Here is a 25,856-nt window from a genome sequence, read left to right as displayed (position 1 = left end):
AGAAGGTGACCTCCTAGAATATGTCACATAATACTGACATCCATTTATTGAATAAAAGTTGGTAAGACACGTCAAATGCACATGAGAACATAAGGTCAGTTTATACCAAGTACCAAATGAAGAGTTTCATCAATAAGCAATGTAGGAGTGAAGGAGCCCTTTGGATGGTGTATTAGTAGGTTTTCATGCTGTCCGAGACTGGGCAATTTACAAAAGAAAGGGGTTTAATGGACCTACAGTTCCACATGGCTGGGGAGGCCTCATAATCATGGTGGACAGCAAGAAGAACAAGTCACATCTTAGGTGGATGGTGGCAGGCAAAGAGAGAGCTTGTACAGGGAAACTCCCATTTTTAAAACCATCAGATCTCGTGAGACTTACTATCATGAGAACAGCATGGAAAAGACCTACTCCCATGATTCAATTACATCCCACTATGTTCTTCACACAACACATGGGAATTGTGGGAGTTACAATTCAAGATGAGATTTCGGTGGGGACACAGCAAAACCATATCAGATAGGGTAGGGCCAGAAGGCTTCCTGCAGGAGGTGGATAAACTCTGGAAGGTGGGCAAGATAGAAGAGCAGAGAGAAAGCAGACCCTGCCCAGAAGAGAATGTGGTCCCCTATCATCATAGTCACTTGTTTGGAGGAAAAAATAAGGGTATCACTTCATTTTCAAATGCTTGCATTGTAAGGCCACTGACATCACCAGTGAATATAGCTTAGAGATTAAAACCGTAAGCTCCAGAGACAAGCTACCTGGGTCCAAGTTGGACTTCCTGGTTGCGTAACTATGGGCAAGATAGAATCCTTTTTCTGTAAAGCTGGATTAACAATGATATCAGCCTAATATGATTGCAATGATGATGACCAGATAACACACATAGAATGTGCAGTACAGAGCCTGGCACATCATAAGCATCCAATAAATGCTGGTGATGATTGTTGCTATCATTATTAATTGAAGACTTGGTCAGTTACTATAATCACATGGGTCAGACATCTCTCAAAATTTTAAGAAAAGTTCTTGGTGAAATCGTTACTCACAGACGATGGCTCTCCACTACTGGAATGGGGGCAAAGCTGACATTAAACCTCCAAGGCTTGCCGTGTTTTGAGAATCATCAGCATAACGCTACATCTATCTGTGCCCAATGGATAAGTAAGTTGATGTCTTACTTTGCTAGGGTAGCCATGAAGTGCCACAGACTGGGTGACTTAAACCACAAAAATTAACTTTCTCATCACTCTGGAGGCTAGAAGTCCAAGATCAAGGTGTTGGCAGGGTTGGTTTCCTCCGAGGCCCCTCTCCGTGGCTTGTAGATGGCCACGTTTTTGCTGTGTCCTCACATGGTTGTTGCCCTGTGTACGCAAATCTTTCATACCTCCTTTTGTGTCCAAATTTCATCTTCGCATAAGGACACAAGTCTGAGTGGATCAGAGCTCACCCTAAAGGCCTCATTTTAACTTAATTGCCTCTTTAAAGACCCTATCACCAAATACAGTTACATTTCAAGGTCCTGGGCATTAGGGCTTCCACATATGAATTCTTGGGGGACACAGTTTGACCCATAACAGCTGGGTTCTGCTTTCCACTCTACTTCTGTTGATACATAGGAGAGGGAAGTTCCCATGGCTGCTGTTGTCTGCATAGGGAGGAAACCTGGAGTGTTTCAAGTGTACATAGCACATGGTTCCTGTGCTAGCTCAGCTTGGTGAAGCTGCCTGAAGCAGTTATAGGAGGTGCAAACCATCCACAGTTCTCAGCATAAACAAAACACTTCCAAAGTGCTTCTGAGAAGTGAAAATGAGATTTTAAATTAAATCATTTGTCCAACACAACTGCTAATATGTGCGGCCAATATTTCTCACTAATGGATGGGTTAGAAAATAAATGTATAGCCAATCTCTCATAATGAAATATGTATACTCTTTATAATTGCTAATGATTTAGAGTAGATCGCTCTCTCGCTTAGTAAATGGAGTTTTCACATCTTTTGTCTTAAGTAAAATGCAGTCATGTTGATGGTGTTTAATCAAAAGGAAAGACAGAATAAGGTGGCTGTTTCTAAAGGTTTTAAGTGCTCATGTGTGTTTTGTGACATGCTTTCTCAACTTTTATATTGAGGACAACCTAGAAAGTTTTATGACAAATAATTGGCTTGTGGTGCTGAAATGCAGAAGGAACAGGAATTCCTAGTCAAACTATTGAGTTACAAAAGGTTTGGTCTCATAGGCTCCTTTAAAGTTGTTTTATTGTATTTTTCTAAGTAAGCACTTGGATCTTCAAAATGTTTCATTTACATGGGTCTTTTCTGTAAGGCAGCACACAAGAGAAAATTAAATTTATTTGAAAATTCTCTCTGCACTAACAGCCTGGAGTATCCTCTTTACCGTCCCCAACACACACACACACACAGGCACACTCATGCAGGTACACACAGGCACACACACACAGGCACATACACACACAGGCACACACACTCATGCACACAGCCCTCCCCTTAAAAGTAGTTCAAGCCTAGAAAGTTCAGTTTGATTCCAGGGTTATTTCTAAAATTCTCACATGTTCTTCCGCAAGCTTGGAAAGCTGCCGTGACAAAGACTAAGGTAGTACATATTAGGCCTTCAGGTGTCTTGTTTTACTTATTAAAAGTATTCACAATTGATTTTTAAATTCTTGAATCAAATTTCCCTTGCTGGGAAGGTCTATGACTTGAGTTTTAAGTGTCTTCTTAGCCAGAATCCAATTCTATAGTCTATGGCCAACCATGAAGGGTGGTATCAGGAAAAAAAGCTTTGTGATGTAGGCTTAATTTACATGGCTTTATTGACTTAGAAGCTATAGATTAGCCCTTAAAGCATAATTCTTGCCAGTGATGGGATGCCATAAGGAATCACTGTGTTCAGAAGAATAGTGATGTTCCCTTTCATTTATATGATGCAAATCATTTATGCTGTAATACCACGGAATACGCACACATACTCTCTAACTACACTCACACACCCTATAACACACATACACACACACACTCTAAGTAAAGTGTTGTTGGGATATTAATTAGGAATGTCCCTGTTTTATTGGGCAAGTGTAATGCCAGTCTGCTGTATACCATAGAAACAGGAGGGCAGAGCCAGCAGCAGTGTGAGCTTGGCCCTGGACCCACTCCACTGCTAGACAGATGCTCTCATGCTGCATCATTGCAAGTCACCACTGAGTCGCCCTGGCTTCCATGAACTTGCTGACCTTTAATTGGTCTGCAACTGCCCTTTCAAATCACCTGAAAAATAATGGAGCCTATTAATTAGCCACCTTCCTAAAAGCAACATGTCAGGGGAAAGACACTGTGAGGATGAGTGGAGCAAGGTGGGGCTTCCCAGGGCCAGTTCAGAGGACATGGGATAGCACCATGGTCTAAAGCCCAGATCCTGGACTCCAACAGACACACATTTGTGTCCTGGTTCTGTTACTTATCAGCTTCAAGGGAATAAGTAACTTGCCAATGCTACACAGAAAGTAAATTCCTGGCCAGGAACAGTGGCTCATGCCTGGAATCCCAGTACTTTGGGAGGCCGAGGTGGGTGGATCACTTCAGGTCAGGAGTTCGAAACCAGCCTGGCCAACATGGCGAAACCCCCTCTCTACTAAAAATACAAAAAAATTAGCTGGGCATGGTGGTGGGCGCCTGTAATCCCAGCTACTCTGGAGGCTGAGGCAGGATAATTGCTTGAACTTGAGACGCGGAGGTTGAAGTGAGCTAAGATCACGCCACTGCACTCCAGCCTGGGCAACAGAGCGAGACTCTGTCTTAAAAAAAAAAGGAAATTCTTATTGCATAGGGTCATGAGGATTAAATGGCGACAAGCACATGAGCCTGGTGTCTGGCACATCCCATCATATTTGCTGTTATGGTTATTACTGCAATGCTTACATGGGCACAGCTCTGGGGAAACTTAGCCATGGTTTGATATTAGTGACATCAATAGACAAGTTAGTGATATCAACTGGTTGTCACCAACTCGACCATCTCTTGCTACATTTCCACTTCATTTCGTGCTGTGTCAGTACACTTGAGCACAAAGAATTGGAGAAACTGGAATTTATTGAAGGCTTGTGAGCCATTCCAAGCTTTTCAGAAAACTTGAGATTGCCAATGTTTATAAACAAAGCATCCGGCTCTGCTGCCGATAGTTTGAAGAGCTTCACTTCTTAGTGAAAGTAGCCAGTCTGTGATTTACCTGCATGGGACTTGCTTGCTGATCTCTGCAGGCATAAGCATCTTTGCCCAGGCGGCATCTACTGCTTGCCATCTGAAGGTGGGACTGGAACTTTGGATCCTTCACAGTTGGATCAACTCTAGATTTGGGGGCTTCACTCTCTAGAGACAGTCTCCTGGTGAGGGGAAGCTATTTTCCGTCTACAGTGAGGGGTGAATATAACAGAGAAATAAGTTCCTTCTCTACTGCACAGATGTCAAGGGTGAATCACGAGAGGAGGATGAAGAGAGCTGGGGACATTTGAGCAGCAGGGTGCCTCAGCTGGCAACTCAGCAGTTCCTTAGTAGCCCAATCCTTCGTGGAACCCTTGCCAGTGTTTCCACAGTGCCCTACGGAGCATCATTCATCAAGGCAGAGGCTGTAGAATTGCTTCTCCCTGCTGCAGGGGCTCCCTGAAACTTCCGCCATCTCTCTGCAGCCCTGTGGATGGCAATTGCCAATGGCATTTCTCTCAGCCACCATCTCTTAGGATTCAGACAATTGGACAACTCAGCCTTAGCCTGTAAAGGTCACCTCTGGGACTAGAGGGGCTGCAGCTCACAGCCCGTGGTTCCTGCTGGGGTCAGGGGGCAGCTAGTGTGCCCTGCGGCTCCTCCAGGGCATATGATGGCTGCCTAGGCCACTTCAGTGTCACCAACCCACCTGTGCCTGCCCCTCCTTCCTGGTCTGCCCTTTTTAGTCCCTTTCCCTGAGGCTCATAAGGGAATTTGATTTCAGGGCCTCATGTCTCTCGTCAGGACATGTGGGAGCAGTGCATTCAAAGGCATTGAGAAAAGGCCAACTTTCTGTCATTTTTTTCTGGCAGTACACTTGGGTGTGCCAGAGATCACACCAGGACAAAAGCAAGAGGTAGGCAGGCTCAGAGCCAGAGTGGAACAGTGAGAGAGGCAGTCGGAGGGATGTTTTCAACTGCAAGGAGTAGAGTACCCAAAAGCAGACTAAAAGCAGTTTAAGCAATAAGGGCTATTTTTCCTTCCAAATAATAAGTTCAGAATCAGTTGATTATTGGGGTTCGTTCAGTAACTCAGTTATGTCTGGATACCAGGTTGCTGCCTCTGCTATTTTCTGAGTTTTCCAAAATTCCAAAAGCAAGATGGGGTGGAGCTCTAGCCCATGTCCCTCCAGGAGGAAAATCTTTCCAAGAAGATCCCCCTAAGGTATTTCCACCAATGTCTCTGAATAAAACTAGGTGCCATGGCTCCCAGTGGCTCAAGAGCAACCGAAAAGTGAGTTTCTAACCTTTTGAGCTTCTGTTTGTCATTGATCCAGGTTCCACCAGCAGGGGAGTATAGGCGGAGACAGCTGCTGGAGAGGCAACAAGCAGTGATGGCGACAGATGCTATCATTTATGAAGATCTGAGTGCTAGCACTGCATTTTTACTGTAGAATTTTACAAATACATATTTTGTTTTTCCTATCCCCACAATAAGACAATATGTATTAAATTATGCTGCATAGTCTCGCATGTGCGTCTATAAAAATCCAGTCTCGAAAGTGGGTTACTGGCCGGGCACAGTGGCTCACACCTGTAATCCCAGCACTTTGGGAGGCTGAGGCAGGTGGATCACTTGAGGTCAGGGGTTCGTGACCAGCCTGGCCAACATGGTAAAACCCCATCTCTACTAAAAATACAAAAATTAGTTGGGCATGGTGGTGCGCACCTGTAATCCCAGCTACTCGGGAGGCTGAGGCAGAAGAATCGCTTCAACCTGGGAGGCGGAGGTTGCAGTGAGCCAAGATTGTACCACTTCACTCCAGCCTGGGTGACAAAGCGAGACTCATCAAAAAATTAAAATTAAAAAAGTGGGTTATTTATGCATATAAGAAATAGCTTCATTTTCAAGAAGCAACAAGACAACAGCACAAATAGCTGGTGGTAGAATAGACATGCCTTTATCCCTTTATGGAACTGGAGGATTAGGACCTGGGATCTGCTATTAATTTAATGCTTTAGCAAATTAGTAATCATAATGATGAGAAACTGTAGCCTTTCTTCCCAATTCCTTTCATCAACAGGCAAGGAGGGCACAGTGAGATGGAGATGTATTGCTATCACATGTACCAAGAAACTTTGAAAGGAAAGGTGGATATGTATAAAATATTTCCAACATCTTATAAACTATACCACAGAATTAAAGATAACTCAGGTTATCCAAGGAAGGAGAAAGGAACTTGCCACACGCCCATGCTAACAATGAAGTGACTGAAACTCAGAGGTGCTAAATACTTAACATCAAACCTAGAAAGTTACGTCTGTCTGGCACCAAATATTGGATTTTTATCACTGTGTCACCCAGCAAAAATCCAACATTTTAAATACTCATATAGATTTTTCTTAAAATTCTTCCTTTCCAATGTGTAGTTAGTACTCTATTTTATTTAAATTATACTTTAAAATTAGACCCAGTAGCGTTTGCATTCATGAATTTCTTTTAATTTTATATTTTGCATATGAGATGTAGCTTGATTTTAAGGAGCATGCAAATTTCAAATGCACTGCTGTGCATATCCACCACATTCTTGTCTACGTAATGGCTTATCGGGCTGGGCAGTCAACTCAGGCAATGGCAGCTGCCCTGGGTCAGGTGAGCACTCAGGTTGTGTATGCTGCGAATGGCGGTGAAGCTTATGCACTACAAAAGGGATGGACCCAAAGGGCACTAACTCGTCTGAGACTCGCCAGTTTTCACTGGGTAAACCAGGTGTAAATGTGATGTATAACACCCATCCTCTCATGGCCAAAGTCACAGTGTCGTAGCCCTTGTATTATATTAGTCAAAGATCTCCGAAATGCAAAATGTCTATCATTCTTGTATTATTTGCTCTTGTATTAGTGAAAAATTTCTGAGACACAAAACATCTGTCATTCTTGTATTTATTATTTCTGAGGCAAGATGCATATAATTGTTAACAAAAGATGTGTTTTTCCTACGGAAAAATAATCTACTGTGAAGCTGAAAAATTTTTGAATGGGGTGACATCTATTGCATGTAAGTGAAATTTTCACACAATAGAGTTGTTAGAAGAAAGGTCCTTATGCAGCATCTATTTGAATCCTCTTGCTCTGAAGATAAAGAAACTGAAGTAGTAAAAGGTGAAACAATTAACCTAAGAGCATACATAAAGCTACGCATTAAATTGTGCTTAGTATTGTTATAACACGATTGTTATTTTTAAGGTATTATAGCATTATTGTAGAGAATTTTCAACACGGAAGAAAAATAAGCTCTCCTCGAATTCCTCCACTCTTATTTTGGAATATTTTTCTTTCAATTATTTTTTCTACTTTAGTGTCAGATTTTCTAAGACTCCCATTTCCTATGATATATTCTTATTCAGATACCAAGCTCATTAAATGAAAGGATATTTGAAATAGCTACTAAAAAGTTCTACGAATGAAATAATTTTGATTGGAAAAGTGTTGGTTTTCCAAGGTTCTCTACCTGGTGTAGATAGTCTTTTGAACATGCTTTCCCATTGTTAATTGAACATAGCTGGGTATTAGCACATCACCAGAGCTTTAAAACCAAAACTCCAGTAGATCACGTATTTTATGGCTGTTTCCACACTGGACCTCACTAAACTGACCAGATATTCGGTCAACATGTAGACTCAATCCAGGCCACTGAGTCAGGAGGCTGTACTCATGATGATTAGAATCTGCATTGTTCTTTCTGGAGCATATCTGCATCCATTCTGTTCTTTATTCCTCTCATTGACATTCTAGAAAGGGACTGTTGTGACCCTTTTCCAGGTGATAGACCTGACACTCAGGGAACAGGAGTTTAACCATTGTAAATGTCTGGAAACCACACCTTCTGACTTCAAGGCATGAGCTTTACAATGTGACTGCCTCTACATTGAACCTGAAATTCATATTATTGGAATCCTTTAACCAGAGACGAGGCAAGGGAACACTAGGAAGTTTCCTGAATTAAATATGAGGCTAGACTCGATTATCTCTAATATGACTTCATCCTTTGAAAGCCTGTAATTCTACATTGTTGCCCCTTCACATTAGCCCTGGTGCTTGGATGGTAGATGAGCACAGAGTGGCCACGAAACAAAATATCCTGCCCATAAAGCTAAGACCCAGTGGGCCAGTTTCAGAAGAGTATCACATTTGAAGAACTGCAACCCATGAAGGGGATTTAATTTTGTTTAGGTCTTTCTCAAAAATTCATGGGGGATCCAAGAGCAGAATCTACACCAAATCTTTATAACTTCTCTTGTTCTGTTCTCTGCCACCCCCAATTAGTCAGATTTCTCACTCCTATGCCATGAATATACTCTTTCTCTCACCCAGATGGTCCTGTCCCTGCCACCTTAGTGTCTTGTTTTCCTATCATGACCAATTTGACCAGTTTCATCCTCCCACTCCCCATGAAGCTGCCTGGGAAATACATTCTTCTCTCCCATCTCTTTTCTCATCAGGCTTTGCATAAGTTTTTGCCCTTTCTGCCCTCAGAAATAAGGAAAAGAGGGGGAAGTACAGAAAAAGCAAAGCTGGCAATTCTGAAATTGTTATATGCAGGCAGTGGATAAAGTCTGAACTCTTTACACATTAAAAATATTGTGTCTTCTCATACAGAGGAAGTTATTGTCCCAAAGTTGTGTGTCATGCCTGAAGTGTCTGGGATCCCTGAGTACCTGTGGTGCCCAAGAGCTATGAATCTGCTATCATCAACACAGAGGGTACCTTCTGAATGGGCTATCTCTGCAGTGATGCTGCAAATGGAAGGTAATGGGGGAGAGAAATCCATCTGGATGAAATGGAAGCTGCTTTGTACCCTTAGGCTGGCATATGCAGCCCAACTTATGGTTAGCACTGGTGAGATTTTGATGTGTGGAGGACAACCCATGTGCAGTGCAGCTGCATCTGTACCCACAGGGTGGAGGATGCAATCTAACTTCTCAGCTACTGTAGCCATGTGAATGGGCTCTGAAAATTTTCATTAACTGATGCATTAAGGTAATGGAAAGATAATGATACACACAGGACAACTGCTTTCATTATAATGTAGGAATTAAATCGGAACATCTTTTCTTCCACTCCCCTCTGTGTAGTTCAGAAAAGACTCTTAGGGGTTTTAAGCTCTCTCTCAGGTGGAAGAATATTTAAATAAATTATATAACTTTAGTTCATTATCTCCTGATGCTTAGAGCTTTATACTTGTGATGAGATGGGTTTGTTTTCCGTTTTTTCTCCCTTTCCCCCTACCTCCATCACTCCAGGCAGAGCTCCTGGGAATGTTTGGCAAGGTTAATAAAAAGATGGAAAAAAAAATCTTTGGTAGGGTGGCATAAAAGCATATGAGTTAAAGCTGGCAAATTTAGCTAGAGGAGGGGCTATTTGTCCTCTTAAAGCTCAAGTCTGAAAAATCCAAAGGAAGTGAGGCTTTCTTCAGCTAAGTGCCTGCCACTTCGTCTCCAGAACTGAGCCTACAGTGATGCTCAGAACCTGAAGATGGCACACACACTTCTGGGATGCAGCCAGGAGCCCTAGGGTGAAAAAAGAGTGCCAATAATCATAGTGGTCAGGTCAGGGAAGGAGACTGGAAAGAAAGGGAATGCCCAAGTGTGTGCCCAGGTTGGAGTCTCTATGGAAGGATCAGGAAACTAGAACACATTTGCACTATCCTTTGGACTCTATAATGTAAGGCCTCTTTTCATATGATGCACCATACCTAGTGCCCCAAATGGCATTACAACTAAATATAATGCATTTACAAGTGCTCAGTTGCAGAAGCCTGTACTACATCAAAATGTTAAACTAGAAGTACAATTGTTTCCCTTAAAAGCATCAGGGGGCCGGGAGCAGTGGCTCACGCCTGTAATCGCAGCACTTTGGGAGGTTGAGGTGGGTGGATCATGAGGTCAGGAGTTCAAGACCAGCCTGGCCAACAGGTTGAAATCCCGTCTCACCTAAAAATACAAAAATTAGCTAGGCGTGGTGGTGTATGCCTGTAGTCCCAGCTACTAGGGAGGCTGAGGCAGGAAAATTGCTTGAATCCAGGAGGCAGAGGTTGCAGTGAGCTGAGATAGTGCCACTGCACTCCAGCCTGGGTGACAGAGCGAGATTCTATCTCAAAAAAAAAAAAAAAAAGGGGGGCAGTTGGATTAATATTTTAGAAGTCAGTGTTGGTGGTGGTCACACCACCTGTGACACACATACCTGTGATGGGGAGGCAACTGTGAGCGCTCTCAAATGGCTGTGCCATTCTGTGAATGAGAGAAGGACAGGAGAGGGGTTAGGCAGGAGTCTCAGGCTGCACTGCAGTTCCAAGCAAGTTTTAGGAAGACCAAGAGGGAGACCTCGAGCCAAAGTCTTGCATAAGAGGGGTCTTGCATCTTGGAGGAATGGCTGTCACCAAAAAAATGCAGTCCTAAGGGAGGCCCGGCAGTTTCCCCACCTACACGTAAATCTGAAGAAATTTGCACCGAAGAATGACAGTTTCACCTCTAACTCCCCCATCAGAGATTCAGGCGGAACTAAATTTGGTGGTTGGACTCTACACTGCTGTGCTTGGAATAAACTCAGCAGTTTTGCTGATTTTCTTTCTTTGATGAACATTTAAAAAGAAGATCCCAACTGAGTTGCTTCCTTTTTTCTTTCTGATAATAGGCTTGAACAGTGGGAAGGAAAAGGCTGCAGATGCCTGAGTGGAGAACTAATTGAAAGTAGCCACTGAAACTAATGATACTAATGGGGATGGAATACAAAACTTAGAATTCTAAGGAGTTTGGCCAAACTTTTGAAATGAGTAGTGCACACCTGCTGCATCTGCTTTCTTCCACCCACCCACTTCCCCGCTCCTTGTAGTCTGTCTTTGATCTCTGTCCCTCTGCTGAAATTAGTCCCTGGGAGGTCACCGAAGCCATCCTGCACACTGTGTTCACCAGCCTTTCCTTGTCCATCCTGGGTCTCCGCCTCTCTGCCAGGTGCCACTGCAGATGGTCACCTCCCTCCCTTCCACTGCTGTCTCCATGGATGTGATTTTCTGTTTGTTTGCTACTCTTCATAGCTCCTTTCTGTCTCCACTCACTTCTGATATTTCCCTTATTGCCAAATAGATTCTCCATACTCTGCCCTCAGCCTTGAGTGCTTAACAAGTGGTAGCTATTACGATTATTCTTTAAAATTCAAAAGCTTAGATTTTCTTAAAACCAGTCCTAGTACATCCTAGTACATGGGATAAGTACCTGGCCACACCTGGTTGGGGCTGTGAGTAGGTACAGCCCCTTCAGAGCATGACGTCTCCATTTTGCCATGGATCCTACCACCTGCTTTACTCACTTGTGTGGCTGCCTGGTCCGTTGAGCCATGGAATTTCTAACCACAGCCTTATAATCATTTTCTATTTGTTTCTCTCTCTCTCTCTCTCTCTGTCTGTCTGTCTGTCTCTCTGATGCCTCATCTCCCCTTGATACCCATAAACATCCTTCTCTGACCTGAGCATATCTTTCTACAGGAGAGAAGGTAGGGGCTGGCAGCTCCTCTCTGCAGGTTCCTTCCAGTTCTGTGCCTTTGTCCTAAAGGCATCATCAGCAGTCTCTTAATTTTTGATTAGGGGTGTCAGAGGTGTTTAAACCAGAGCGACTCCATCTTGAGTGAGGGCTAGGAAAATGAGGCTGGGACTTGCTGGGCCGCCTTCTCAGAAACTGAGGTATTTCTAGCCTCTAGATGTTTACAGTTAAGAGAATAGATTGACAATGTTTGCTAAACAGACCCAGACTTGGAAGTGTCCTGATATCCCAATATCTTGAGAACAAACGCATTTCTAGTTTTGCTTTAAAGATAGTATTGATTCTTGCGAAATACAGTAATTAAGAAAATTAGTCCTTTATCACAAACCCTTATAACACAGCACATCTCCCCATGATTTTTTTTTTTTTTTTTAATTGAGACGAAGTCTCGCTCTGTCACCCAGGCTGGAGTGCAGGGGCACCATCTCAGCTCACTGCAGCCTCCACCTCCTGGGTTCAAGCAATTCTCCTGCCTCAGCTTCCCGAGTAGCTGGGACTATAGATGCATACCACCATATCTGGCTAATTTTTTGTATTTTTAGTAGAGACAAGGTTTCACCATGATGGCCAGGATGGTCTTGATCTTCTGACCTCGTGATCTACCCACCCCGGCCTCCCAAAGTGTTGGGATTACAGGCGTGAGCCACTGTGCCTGGCCCAATCTTTTTTATCCTGTATATAAACAAGCATTATACGTAGGGTGGACACATTCCCCCTCTTACTTTCGGGAATGCCCTGCTTTGTCTATCGAGTAGCTGTCCTTTCACCACTTTACTTTCTTAATAAACTTGCTTTTGCTTTGCACTGTGGACTATCGGGGGACCTGCCCAGATAATCACGTAGGTTCTTTTCTATTTTCCTAAGCATCGGCTGGCTTGAGAAATAAAGGGACAGAGTACAAGAGAGAAATGTTAAAGCTGGGCGTCCGGGGGAGACATCACACATTGGTAGCATCCAAGATGCCCCACAAGCCACAAAAACCAGTAAGTTTTTACTAGGGAGTTTCAAAAGGGGAGGGAGTATACGAATAGGTGTGGGTGACAGACATCAACTACTTAACAGGGTGATAGAATATCACAAGGCAAGTGGAGGCAGGGCGAGACCACAGGACCGAGGCGAAATTAAAATTGCTAATGAAGTTTTGGGCACCACTGTCATTGATAACATCTTATCAGGAGACAGGGTTTTGAGATCAACTGGTCTGACCAAAATTTATTAGTTGGGAATTTCCTCTTCCTAATAAGCCTGGGAGCGCTATGGGAGACTGGAATTTATTTCACCCCTGCAGTCTCAGCCATAAGAGACAGGTACGCTCCAGGGGGGCCAGTTCAGAGACCTACCCCTAGGTGCGCATTCTTTTTCTCAGGGACGTTCCATGCTGAGAAAAAGAATTCAGCAATATTTCTCCCATTTGCTTTTGAAAGAAGAGAAATATGGCTCTGTTCTGCCCGGCTCACTGGCGGTCAGAGTTTAAGGTTATCTCTCTTATTCCCTGAACAATTGCTGTTATCCTGTTCTTTTTTCAGGGTGCCCACATTTCATATTGCTCAAACACACATACTGTACAATTTTTGTAGTTAACGCAATTATTACAGGGTCCTGGAATGATATACATCCTCCTCAACTGACAGGATTAAGAGATTAAAGTAAAGACAGGCATAGGAAATCACAAGGATATTGACCGGGGAAATGATAAGTATCCATGAAATCTTTACAATTTATGTTTAGAGATTGCAGTAAAGACAGGCATAAGAAATTACAAAAATATTAATTTGGGGAACTAATAAATGTCCATAAAGTCTTCACAATCCACGTTCTTCTGCCATGGTTTCAGCCGGTCTCTCTGTTTGGGGTCCCTGACTTCCCGCAACAGTGGACTCTCCCTAAATTCTTATGCAAGATCCAAGAACCCTCTCTTGGGGTCTGGATTGGGACCCCTTTCCTGTAACAGGGGCAGACTTTCCTTTTTTCTCTTCTGATGTTTTATAGCTCAATGTTAGAATTGCTGTCCCAGCTGTGAAGGACACTGAGCATTAACTAATGCAGGGAATCCCATCCCTCACACACAAAGATGAAAAGAAGTATCAAGGAAGAAGAGGAGGAAGAGGTTCTGGAGCTAATGCAGGAGATCAAATTCAAATGAGAGTTTACGATTCAGTGCACAGATTCTGGATGGAAGAACCCAGGCTCCTGCTAAAGCTGTAATTCCTCCTCGAACTTCCAGAGAGCCAGTCTCTGGGAGCCAATGCCAGCCACAGAAAGCATCATGCAATGAGGGAACACAGGGCTTCTGTGTATTGCACAGGTTTTGCACTCTTAGGTGGATGGTTCATCTGCATTTAGGTGCATTCAGCTCCAAACTCTCTGGGATGATTGAAAGAGTTAGCTGATGTGCTGCTGGATTCGGTTTGCCAGTATTTTATTGAGGATTTTCACACTGATGTTCATCAGGGATATTGGTCTAAAATTCTCTTTTTTTGTTGTGTCTCTGCCAGGCTTTGGTATCAGGATGATGCTGGCCTCATAAAATGAGTTAGGGAGGATTCCTTCTTTTTCTATTGGTTGGAATAGTCTCAGAAGGAATGGTACCAGCTCATCTTTGTACCTCTGATAGAATTCAGCTGTGAATATGTAAGTGACGAGTTAATGGGTGCAGCAAACAAACATGGCACATGTACACTATGTACAAACCTGCACATTGTGGACATGTACCCTAGTACTTAAAGTATAATTTAAAAAAAAGAAGAAAAAAGAAAGCTAGCTGAGTCAGACTAGAGTTTTCATTCTAGTCCCACCACTTCCTAGTTTTGTGATCTTGGGACATCCTTCAACTTTTCCAACTCATTATTTCTTTAGTGACAAGTGGGGATAATCCCAACTCCCAGGGCTCTTAGGAATGCAATTTGACGTGATAATAGGAAGATCTAGCACAGTACTACAAACATAGTGTTACTGGCAGCAAATCCATACGGGTCTGCAGCAACCTCAGTTCTTCCCTCTTCAGAAGAAAGAATTCAACTGAAGGGGCATGAGGCAGAGTGAGAGAACGAGGGAAGTTTTAGAACAGGAGTGAAAGTTTATTAAAAAGCTTTACAGCAGTAATGAAAGGAAGGAAAATACACTTGCAAGAGGGCCAAGCAGCCAACTTGAGAGATCAAGTGTCCGGTTTGACCTTTGACTCAGGGTTTTATAATATTGGCATGCTTCTTGGAGCTTGCCTCTCTTCTCCCGATTTTTCCCTTGATGTGGGATATCTGCATGCACAGTGGCCAGCTAGCACTTGGGAGGGGCTGCTACAACCGTTTCCTGGAGTTGTATGATGCTCAATTGAGGCATTCCTCCCTCACCAGTCGAATGCTCTGAGAAGGTCATATACCAGTTAAACTTTGCCATTTTGCCTCTTAGTGTACATGCTTGAGCCCACTCACCCAACTCCTGAGATCTTATCGGGAAACTGCTGATCACCAGTTTCAGGTTTTTTTCTGTCTATTGGGAGACTGCCTTTCCCTAGTGCTGGCTGTAACCAATTATTATTTTAGAGAAACAGTGTAACAACCGCCTGACCATATTACCTGATGGTCGCCTGACATTCCTGATGCAGTGGGAGGGAACCCTATCCTGCCCTTTTCATGCATAACTAGCTACCTACTATAACAATAGGAGGCAAACAACAGCCAGGATCATCCTGTACAGCTGCATAGGCTGTGCACTGTGCAATGCCAAGGGTGTCATTCACATAGTCTCTCCATAATCATATGCAGTAGCCCCACCTGCAAATGTCGGTTCCCTTCATCTCCTTTCCCCAATGAGAGTAGTGAAAAGATTAGAGAGAACAGCAAGGGGCACTTGATAACTACACAACTGACACAGATGTATTAACATAAAGTGACCAACTTCTGCTTCCTCTACTTGACAAAAAGGGACCCCTCAACATGTAATGAACGCTAATGTACTAGGCACTCTAGGCCCTCAGTAGACATTTCTGTCTCATTTCTGTAGAGCACAGTTCTTTATAGCCTGTGGTCCAGTGGTCTTCGCCCCTGAGTGAAAGTAAAAAGCTGTTTCCATCCAAGAGCATATTACTGGCCTCAAGCCACCTCTTCTTAAACTCTTAGCCCGTGCCTTTTCCCCACATCTCACACCAAGCCCAGCATCACTGTAAAATCAAACTAAAATCTGGTCTGAGAAAGCCTCTGTACTCTCATACTTGAGTTCTTATGGAGGAACTGTAACCTAACATAGTAGGCAGGCAAACCGAAAACTAACGCAGGAGTATGCTTCTGTAAGCTAGCCGAGTCTCAGCCAATCCCAGCAGTCATGCTTGAGCCACTCACAGGCAGCCAACTGTTCAAACCATGTGCAAAGGAGGCTAACGCAGAGCTGTAACCAATCCAGCTGTTTCTGGACCTCACTTTTGTTTTCCGCACGCTACTTTTTTTTTTTCCTCTGTCCATAAATTTGCTCTGACAATGTGGCAAGTGCTAGAATCTCTCTGAATCTGCTGTGATTCTGATGGCTGCCTGATTAATGAATCTTTTTCTTTTTCTTGCTCAATTAAACTGTTATATTTAATTTGTTTAAAGTTTTTCTTTTAACACTGTGTATCTGGTCCATCAGTCCTCAGGGGACAGTCCTTTGGTATTTAGTGATAAGAGAGTTTTAGGGGTCATGAGGGTAGCCCCAGCTATGGAATCTCAGCATCAGGGCGGCCTTCAGAACTCAGCACTGCCTCACCTGTCCACCCCTCTCATGAGCCTCACCCTCTGCACTTTGCTCACATCTCCCCCTAAAGCTTTCCTTGTGGCAGGAGATGCTTGACGTCAAGACCTTCTTTCTGGACATCAGTCAGATGTGTGAAAACTGAAAATAGATTAATATATTTTAGAAGAAGACTTCTGATCTCCAAGAGACAAATTATGAAAATTCTAACTAGCCCTGTCTTTAAGGCATAGAAAAATTATGTTGTCAATATATTGCCTGTTTTGTACATATTCTTCAAAATCAAAGATTGTTAACGTGCTATTGCTTTTCATCTTTGTCTCAATTGCAATGCATTAATAAGATGAGTAATTCTTACCATTAATATCAGACCTTCAGTTTTCATTTTTACTGATTTTTATATAACAATTTTAAAGTGCAATAAACTGCATAAGTACACACTGATGTTGAAAGACAGCACCCGAATCCAACTGGTAGCTGGCAGGTAGTGCCACCATCCAATTACCCAAAATGTTTCCTAGCCAGCTGATGTACAAGAGTCCCAATTGGGGTTTGAATGTCAAATATCTAAAAGATAAGGGCTGAGCACACTGATAACTAAATATCAAACTGGAAAAACAACAGGGTCAACTGCTCTCTTGAACTCCAAGTACATTAGATGGGATGAGCCGCAGACACTAAGGGCCTTGTTGGGGGAAAGCAAGCAACTGCTTTGGTCTATTCCATGCATCTATCTTCTCTGGGTTGACACTGCAGAAATCTATAAGGCTGAGATCCTGTGGTCAAGGTAGGACCAGTACTCTGGGCCTGGCCCCGTTGGGTTTCGTCATCCATTTCTAGACAACTCTGCAGGGCAAGGCTGTTTTCTGCCAGGTACCATTACTGGAGGGCTCTAGACTTCGAGAAATGTGTAATTAAGAAGCTCATCCTACCCCTCATAATCATCTTACCCCTTCCTTGCTGCTCTCACCCCCAAAGATTCCTGCTGAGGGGTTAGTAGGTCACTCAGAAGACAATGGAGAGCCACAGACAGGGTTTAAGGCAGGGAACCACAAGCCTAGATTTGCATTTTGAAAAGATAATTCAGGGAACATCATACATCTACGCGGTTCTTGGGGGGAAATGCTAGAGCTGAGAATGGATTCCATATTAGATCAGAATGATGTTTCCTCTCATCCTGCCAAGAATTGAACTTTGTCTCTCCATGCATCAAACTCTAAGATAGGATGCCCCAGTGGTGGACACACACAGCATATTTGCTGTTGTTGAATTAGACACTTAGAGGATTGAATCGGTAACATCATTTTCCCTTTTTACCAACTCATTTTCATTGACGTTACCTTGTACTCTATTCCTCCCCAACACATGTAGCTCTGTCCACCTTAATTTTCCCCAAGATGTCCTGACCAAGTGGCAACAAAAGGGATCAACAGTAGTGCTTGAATTATTTCCTCTCACAAAAGTCTGCACCTGCAGTCACTTTCAATCTCTCTTGGGTGAGAGAGAGTAGAAGGTAGTAGAGCGGAGTGGGAAGAACTCTGAACATGAAGTCCAAATACCTGAGTTTTCCCCTGTTCTGTCCCATCTTTTCATGTGACCTGGGGCCATGCCTCCATTTGCTTACCTGTAAAGGAGGACCAGGTCACCTTGCACATCCTGTAGCACGGAGTCTATGGTTCTGCAGTTGGTTCACTGTGCTACTTGGAGGGATATGGCAGGAACAAGAATGATAATCCTTGCTTTCATGCTGAGCTGGCTTCTTCTGAATTGATTTGACTTGGTTATTCAAATGAGTTTCAGCTGCCTCTGCAAGAAAACAAGCATCTTCCCGAAATGTGTTGGCCCTTCTCCAGAAGTTATGCAAATGGCAGAGATGCTGGTTTATTAGAAGCAAAGAAAGAGGCTCTCTTCCCTGAGCAGCCTTCAATGGTGGGAATCCCCAGTGCCTCTGCTAGCTGGACATTCTGCTACTGTAAAGGAGCCCATGAATGCGGAGAACTAGGTCACAGGGTTTGAACCCAGGTAAAAATACTCACTCTGGCACATCAGGGGTGACTTGGGGTAGGCAGGAAGCTTTGCCCTCACTGAGCTCTAGCAAGGAAGGGTGGGGCCCAAACCATGGCTCTACTTAGCCTCCTACCTGGTAATTTATCAAGCAGCAGATGATGCAATATTATACAGCTATTAAAAATAATAAAGATATGTGCACCTATTTATATAGAAAAATCTTCACAATATGCCAGGAAATAAAAAGTGAACTGTAAAAACAGAACATACAATAAAATCCCATTTTGATTATACACTGTCTATATAAGATATATAAAATAGCTAATATTTATTGAAGACTTACCAAATATCAGCCATTGATTTAAGACTTTACACATACTATCTCATTTGATCATCCCAAAATGCTGTACAGAAGGTACAATTTAAAATCCCAATTATACAGATAAGAAAATGGAATCAAACGAAGTTCAAGTGAATTTTCAAGATCAGAGTCAATAAGTGATAAAACTAGGCTATAAATCCAGTCACTCTGACTCTGGCCCCTAGGCTTTTAGTATCTGGCTGTACTATACAGGCCTCTGGAAAGTTTAGAGCAAAGTATTGATATTGGTTATTTCTTGAAATGGGTCATTTTCTTCTTTTAGCTTATCTGTAATACAAATATTATGAAGATAATATGTATATATTTATGCAGTAGATATCTTACATTGGGAAAAAAACAATCTCAATTAGAAAAAACACAATTAAAAAGGTAATTAGAAAGAACACAATAGGAAAAAGGACTTCTGTAAATCTTTATTTCTGTCTGTTGAGTTCTTGAATGTATTTCACAGGCCAGTTTGCAGTACTATTTGTCTGCCTGTAATCTTTTTAAATACTCCAAGGTCTAATTGTCTAGTTGCTTAATAAAACTGATTCCCTTTGAGGTTCCCTAACAAGCTTAATAATGCCTTTCAAAAAGAGCTGAGTAACCAGTTAAATGGAATTACATAGGCATGACTATTTGCTGCTTAAGTCAACTGTGATATTCTCAGACTTCATAATTGGTTATGCATTTGCTAACTGCGGCAAATGAACATCTCATACTCCCTAGTTTGTAGGTATAAAAGAAAATCATTTAAAACTTTACTTTCTGATATGTATTTTACAGTAAGATGTTGGAAAAATATACATTTCAAATGCTGAACACACTTCTATAAAAGGTCATGCTGACCATTGGAAAATTAGCTGGTATATATAACTTCATCATTTTAGCAGTTCAATTAATCTCAGTTTCACAGCACAGAGTGGGGTGGAGAGGAGGAAAATCAATATGATGCCTAGGGCACAGTCTCTGAATTTGAAGCAGCATGGACTTCCTCCAGATCAGAGGTAGATGCCTAGTGAATGCATCAGTGCTATGACTCCCTAGAACGTTATCATTTGGGGAGTTTCTGTTCAGCCCTCCAGATCTCCAGGGCCATTAACCAACAGCTGTTTGCCTGTGTTCAGGCCTATGGCTTAGATCTAAGGGTAACAGTGTCATCCTTGGGCATGTACAGTCGAAGATGGAGAGTTTTTATTCCTTGGTGGTTCTGGCTCATTTATCTTTAGAGTTTATTGCCAGTGATAAAGAACCTTATATATCCTTAAACATGAAAACATGAGATTCTCAATATTAATGCTCTCTGGCACAGCAATTGCCTTATTAATGCTGGTGGAGATCTGGTTTCCCCAAGGCAGAAGATGGCCCAATAATGATACAGTCATCCCCAATATTCATGGGCGATTGGTTTCAGGACCCCCCACCGCCAGACACCAAAATCCATGGATGCTCAAGTCTCTGATACAAAGTGGCATAGTATTTGGATAGAATCTACACACTTCCTTCTGTATACTTTAAATCATCTCTAGATTACTTACAATATATAAATACTATGTAAATAGTTGTTATACTGGGTTTTCTTATTTGTATTTTTGTTGTATTGCTACTTTTATTTTTTTCTAATATTTTTGACCTGTAGTTGGTTGAATCCACATGTGCGGGACCCAGGGATATGGGTGTGGGCTATAGTTACAATCATAGCTTCATTGTAGCAGGCATCACAGCCTACCTCACATTAGCCATTAGCCGGGTGTACATATGGGCCACAGCTTTGATAACAGTCACAGAGCAATAGTAATGAATTCCTGCTGTGGCCACATACTCATAAGCTCTTGACATGCACTATTTCACTAAATCCATCCCTATCATCCTAGGAGGCAGATCCTCTTATCCCCATTTACCCATGAGGAAATAGAGGCTTTGAGAGGCAAAGTCACTTGCTCAACGTTATAAAAGCTGCTGTAGAGGGGCAGTGCTGAGGCTTATAGCCATGCCTGCCTAACCCCCAAACCCCTGTGGGTTGAATCTCTGTGCCATGTTATCTCAACACAGCACAATTTTCAATGTGGAAGATACGCAGATAGGGAGTCCTGCATCCTGGCTGATGAGGGGGTGGGGGAAGGAGCACCTCCTCATCAATTGAGGACCTCATCAATTGAGGTCCTCATCAATTGAGGTCCTCATCAATTGAGGTCCTCATCAATTGAGGTCCTCATCAATTGAGGTCCTCATCAATTGAGGACCTCAATCAGAGCAGCAAACCGGGGAAGTTTATTTCTAGTGCATCGCACACCACTCCCACCACCCAGTACAGTGCTGGGGAGAAGCCACGTGCAGACTGTCACCCATGACTTTGAAAGGCCCAGCTGCCATCTGTAGAAGAGGAACTCCAAGCAAAACGACAACTGTCTTTCCAATTCTACCACAGATGCCATTTCACTCTTGCAAAAAACTGTGTTTATTTTCAGAGATACCTTTGAAACTTCAAATAGACAATGACCCTTGCTCAGTCAACCTGCGGCTGCCTCTTCGTCTCCTAATGGTGAATTCCAAAAGCAGCCGACAACCCCAGGTCTGGTTAGAGGAGAATGAGACCAGTGCGGGAGCTCAGCCAGGCTGAAAGGATAAAGTGATTGGAACTAAAAGGGCTAAAGACCGGCCAGGGGGAGGAGGGACTCCAGAGAGAAGGGAGAAGCTAGGGAACATCAGGATGAACCCCAAGCCTGCTGATGCCCCTTCTATGCTCAAATCCTCTCTCCTCAAACACAAGCTTCCAGTTGCACAGCTAGTCCCCAGCTCTACCAGTGCTGGGCCCTGCCCCTTCAAGTCCAGACTGTACAAGGCCCAGGATTCAGGTCAAGTTAGCTCTGACTCTGATAGTGCCCCATCCCTCATGTCCCTTGAACATCAGTTGCTCTGGCACTCACCATTAGATCTGATTATCCAAGACTGTGGATTCAATTCCTCTTGATGCCCCCTTGCTGCAATTCATTTGATGTGACTCTCCAGACATTTTATTCTAACTTGCTATGAGCAAGGCTTTGTGCTGCATCCTGCAAAGAATCAAAGGAGTTGAATCTTGGCTCTGCTACTGGAGAGCCCCGAGCAAGTTCCCTAACAACTCCCCTCCTTTTCTGTAAAATGAGTATACTATACCCACCCTGCTGGCTCTTGGGATGTCATCATCATTAAATATATTAAGGCACCAAGCTCAGCTTGGAGGTAGCTGGGACTTTGCTAGGTGGTATGAGATGGAGGCAAATGGCCCCAGTTAAAAGCTCACCTGCAACTAAGGCACAGCTGCAGGAGCGTGGGGTGTATGTCTGGAGAACGTGCAACAGCAGGCAGTAGTGTGTGGGCAGAGGTTGGAGGAAATGTGACAGAATAGGATAAAAAGGTAAATGTGGGGCAATGGCTCCACCATGGTGCCCTGGTGACTTACACCTATCCAGACAAGCTACCTCTTGAATGGCTTGGCACAATGCCTGTGCTCCTCCAAGGACATGAGGCTTGTAGGAGCTGCTGTGAAGCAATCTCCCACTCTTCTCCCTCCCTCCTTGGGAGGTTGTCATGAATCAGTTTCTCAAGGTCTCCAGGGTGCAGACAAGGTTTGGCGCTTTCTGCCCTGTTTCCCCCACTCCAAAAGTAGAGCTGTAGGACATGAAACTGTTCAGCCAAAATCTGCAAGTGTCCCAGCTCATGGTGTAGTCATCTGATCCCTTCCATTTCAGTGTTGCTCAGTTTGGTGTTTGGGAAAGATCATGGGGAACTGGCCCCCCCTTTTTCACTGTCTATATAAAAATAATAACTGTCTCAATCTATAAGTGGTTCACTGTCTATTACCAGCTGAATTAGCCAGGCTTTGGCCTTGGCTTTGTTTTGTCTCATGTGCATGTGCTTGGCAACATGTAGACGTCAAATTGTAGAGGTGGAATATTAGGGTGAGAATGTATTTCTGAGGTTTTTGAGCTATATCATCCTTTTGGATTTCTGACCTTTTGCCTTCTATTTTCACAGCTAACCCTAGGATGACTGGCTTCTGACACTTGAGCCATCCCATCATCTGTCATGGGTTGACCCATCCATCCCCTCAATGAGCTGACCTTGAGGACCACTGACAGAGGAGCAGTCAATAGAAATTAATTGTTAAATACCCAGAAAATCTCAAATGGTATTTAATATGCAGTTCATCAAAAGCAAAACTTCCTTAAATTTTCATCTAGAAAAGTTATTTATAAGGGATGAATGTATAAATATGTTGTATGCAAATATTATATTCAAGGGCAAGACCATGTAAACAGTTTAAGAATCCAACGACAGGGAATTGGATAAAGACATCAGAGTGCACTTGTTAAAACACAGATATCAAGAATGATGATGTTGAACAACAGTTTAGCAATATAATTGTCTAGAACCAGAGGGAGTCTGAGATTTTACCCAACTTGTAAGTTAACAACTCTGCCATAGCTTCATGAAAGAAGACACAAGACCCCTGGATCAGGAACAAAGGTCTCTAATACTCACAGCAGTATCAGGAACCAGAATTTCAGGATCTTTTTTTCCTGCCAGTTTCTCAAGTCCTAATTACCACAGAGTTACAGGAAAGGGCCAGGTAACACTAGCACTGCCATCAGTGGCTGTATTACAGAACAGGAACTCCAAGCTTAGGAAACCCAAATCTTTTATAGTTAACAATAAATACATCTGCCATTGTTCTGAAGGGAGACGCTACACCAGTCTTCCACACCTGTTCACTATATAAGTATCTGTGAAAAGATAGACAGGAAAATAGGTGGAGAATGCCTCTGCTCACAAGATGTGCAGAAACGTGAGAGGCTCATGGAGAACTGTTTCCCTACGATGACAAAATGCTGACAATATATTGTTATGTAAAATAAAGCAGGCATTTTTCACCTCATTTTCATGAAATACAGGTGTGTTTATATAGATATTTAGAAAAGTATGAAAGGACATTCATCCAGATAGCAATAGAAGAGTTTATTATTTTTGCTAGTTGTAAGTTCAAACTTTTCTAGTAAAAATAGATTACTTGTGAAATTATTTTTAATTATTACTTTTTTTTTTTAAATGGAGTCTTGCTCTGTTGCCCAGGCTCGAGTGCAGTGGCATGATCTCAGCTCACCGCAACATCCACCTCCTGGGTTCAAGCAATTCTCCTGCCTCAGCCTCCTGAGTAGCTGGGATTACAGGTGCATGCCACCATGCCCAGCTAATTTTTGTATTTTTAGTAGAGACAGGATTTCACCATGTTGGTCAGGCTAGTCTCGAACTCCTGACCTCATGATCTGTCCACTTCGGCCTCCCAAAGTGCTAGAATTACAGGCGTGAGCCACTGCACCCCTCCTGAATGCCAATTTAATAACTGAGGAAGCCCTTAAAATACCCCGCTGACTTCCACATGGGTGTGTAAAATAGAATCTGCTCACATCTTAGAGGAGATAGGTACATGCTTAATGTTCTTAGGAGAGACCTGCCTTTTGACACGGAAGCTGTGGCATTGTTGACAAGAGCATACCTCCTTAAACCATGCAAACCACGTTCACATCAGAGCTGCCTACGAATGATTATTTTCCATGATGCTATGCTCCCTCCTGCCTGCCTCAGTGGCAAGTGTGACTCAGCAAGTGTATCCAGGGCATCCCTCACTCTTACTTATTTTTGCCAAATGCAGTGGAAGTGTATAGACTCTTTTTCATATTTATGTTGGCTGCAGAGCATAAATCTGAATAGGTTCTCCAAAGTAAGCTTTTTCTGCATGCATTTGCTCCCAATGATGATAAGTGTTATGAATTGCTTTATAGTAATCATTATGCTTTTCCATATTTTTTATGGTTAGTCTGTGCTAATAAACTTGGTTTAACGATTTGGGTTCTGTCTCTCTCTCTCTCTTCTCTCCTCTTCTCTCTCTCTCTCTCACACACATGCACACACACACACACACACACACACTATACAACACACAGTTTCTTGTCTTTAAACAGGGATAGTGATTACCTTATAGATTGTGATTAGGATGAGATAAACTATAAGTAAAGCCCTGTGGTATGTGTGGGACAAAACTAACGCAATTTCAAATTTTCTGCAACGAGTAAACAGTATTTTATAATTGACAAAACTAAAAACGAATTTTAAACTTAAAATTTCATATTACACAATTGACAATTCAATTAACTTTCCAATATTAGTGTCTCTGCGTATATACGTGTATACAGACATATGTAACTTATTTAACTTAAAAGTATATTTTCTAATAGCTATTTAAGAGCCATCAAACTTTCCAAAAAAAGAGATATCTTTCAAAAATTTCAAAAATAAGTGTTTCAACTTAATGATAGTTACTTGTATAAATTGATCATTTAACCAGCTAATTATTAAATCTATTATAGACAGGATGAAGCAGCATTAGGAGAGGGTGTTTATCAGTTGCCTGGGGCTGTCTCATAGCTTAGTTGAAATTCTTTTGGTTGCAAATATCACAAACCCACTTCAAATTAGCTTAAGCTCAGGCAAAATTTGCTGGAAGGATCCTGAGGCAGAAGCTCTGAAAGTCAAAGAAAAAGCCAAATAACCCAGCGATCAGGAAAAAGGAAGAATGAAGTAGGAACCTCTAGGGCCCAAGGTTGTGGATTTTTCTTCTAGAGACTTGACATCCACATTACTCAGCAATATTTTCCCATTTGCTTTTTCTCTTGACTTTAATTCTGGAGAGAGAAGAAATGAGTGGTCCAGCTTGGGTCAGGTGTCCACATGTCCACACTTGTTGTAAACACCTATGGCTGAGAGGTCAGGGTCACCTTACAGAAGTATGGCTGCTGGGACCCACACCCATGCGTGTGCATGTGTTGTGTATATGCATTTCTGTGTGTGTGGCAGGGAATGCAAAGGTGGAGGGGGTGACACTCAGGGATCTGTGGCTGGACTGGCATCCCTAAAGT

At 42.7% G+C, this 25,856-nt stretch overlaps 1 long non-coding RNA gene across 1 annotated transcript in view; it reads left to right on the top strand.

The window, feature by feature from the left end:
* The window catches only part of LOC100938619 (uncharacterized), an 84,696-nt gene extending 59,848 nt beyond the window's left edge, over positions 1-24,848 (top strand). Inside the window, exons 2-3 of the long non-coding RNA XR_151934.3 lie at positions 8,875-9,024; positions 22,918-24,848. This is a non-coding gene — a long non-coding RNA (uncharacterized LOC100938619). The remainder of the gene's footprint in view (positions 1-8,874; positions 9,025-22,917) is intronic.
* The last annotated feature ends 1,008 nt before the right edge of the window (positions 24,849-25,856 follow it).

Source organism: Pongo abelii, chromosome 8 (assembly GCF_028885655.2).
Source record: "Pongo abelii isolate AG06213 chromosome 8, NHGRI_mPonAbe1-v2.0_pri, whole genome shotgun sequence".
Classification (NCBI taxonomy): domain Eukaryota; kingdom Metazoa; phylum Chordata; class Mammalia; order Primates; family Hominidae; genus Pongo; species Pongo abelii.
Note: the sequence above shows the minus strand (reverse complement) of the source record. Positions and strands in the feature narration are given on the sequence as shown.